We start from the raw sequence: 1,556 nt of genomic DNA, 5'->3' as shown, positions 1-1,556 counted from the left end.
CACAGTCGTGAGGAAGAGGTTTCATTCACAACGTGAGCCCTAGAGGCACTGAAATGTGTAATATTCGTTAAGTTACTCTAAAACTTCTGTCCTGGGCTTTCTGGTCGTTGTATGAATTATTTTGCTCGGGATTCAGTGTCTCAGCATAAGTGGTCTGGTTACTTGTTCATACACTCACACACAAACACACATCTCCGACCCTAGAAGAGGCTGCCTTGAAATGAGGATTAGAATCTGTTGTAGGATTTGAAGTTAAGAAAGACACTTATACTGTTGAGATCACTCTTCTTTATAGGCAACGTGCCCCTAATGCGTCTTTACACCAACAAAGAAAATAAAATTCCAGGCAGAAATAAAAGAAATGAAGTGTCTTCCCCTAAAGTTAGAAAATACTGAGTCATATCTTTGTGATTTTAAAGTTTTCCAAATTCTGCAGTCTTTTTATTCATTAAGAAAGACACACTGAAGGTCTCCTTTCCCATTGCTTGGAAATACATGTCAGCATAACCTGTCAGCACTCTGTCGAAAGGTATTCAATCAGTGTGAGCTAAGTGTTTCAAGTCTGTTGGAGTGGGCTTGAAATTTCCATGATTCTACATTTGATATTCACCAGGAACACGAGTTCATTCATCTGAGACTTGCAAGGCAAGACAAAGAGGTTTATGTGTTTATTTTACATTTATTCTTCCAAATGTAGCTAGAAACAGTTCTCAAGTTTGATTTTATGATTTAAAGAAAAATTAAGTCGAAAGTAGTTTTAACTTACAAAGAAAAGCCAGGATAATAGAAGCTGAAGGTATGCGTCGGCAAGGTGGGTAATGGAAGCAGCAATGATGGAGTAGAAAGGCGAAGGGCTAACAGCAGAACTTCAGAAGCTGTACAAGTTACGAAGTGTCTGCATGCCGTGGTCGCCTTGCGCAGATGTTAAAAACAAACAAAACAAAGCCCTCACCTGCAAATCCCGGGGCAGGCTAAAGGTGGCAAGACCCATAAAGAGGCTAAGGGACTCTGCCCTCCGGAACCCTAAGCCTGGGGGCTGCCAGCCTCAGCCACCTGTTTGCGTCCTAGCCCTGGGGGTCGTTCCCCCTGCCCGAGACCTATTCTTCCAGCCAAGTCCGCAGACCCCGTTCAGCTCTCCGACCTCGCCTGCACGCACTGTCCCGCGGACTCCGCCGGGTGGGATCCGCGAGGGCCTCCCGCTCCCGCCGCTCGCCGGAGGGCATGCCCTGCGTCCGCGCCGGCGCCCCCCGTCCCTCGCCGCCACCCGAGCGCAGCTCGCCGCGGCCCCAGGGCGCCGGAGTTTTGAGATTCCCGCCTTGCAGGCTCCCGGCACCCTCCCCCCGCTTCTCTTTTCTCATCCTCTCCTCTTTTAACTTTCTCCCCAGCCACGCTCGGTCGGTGCCACGGCGTTTCGCAGGGGGCCGTCTCCGCCATCTCGCAAAAGGTTGGCTCTGGCGAGGATCCCGCGAGCAGCTTGCGGCGGGCCCGGGTGCTCGCCCACGGGAGCTGCGGGGCGCGGCGCGGCGCGGCGCGGGGCGGGGCGGGGCGGCGGGGTG

Source organism: Psammomys obesus, unplaced genomic scaffold (genome assembly GCF_907164565.1).
Source record: "Psammomys obesus unplaced genomic scaffold, mPsaObe1.curated_primary_1811, whole genome shotgun sequence".
Classification (NCBI taxonomy): domain Eukaryota; kingdom Metazoa; phylum Chordata; class Mammalia; order Rodentia; family Muridae; genus Psammomys; species Psammomys obesus.
Note: the sequence above shows the minus strand (reverse complement) of the source record.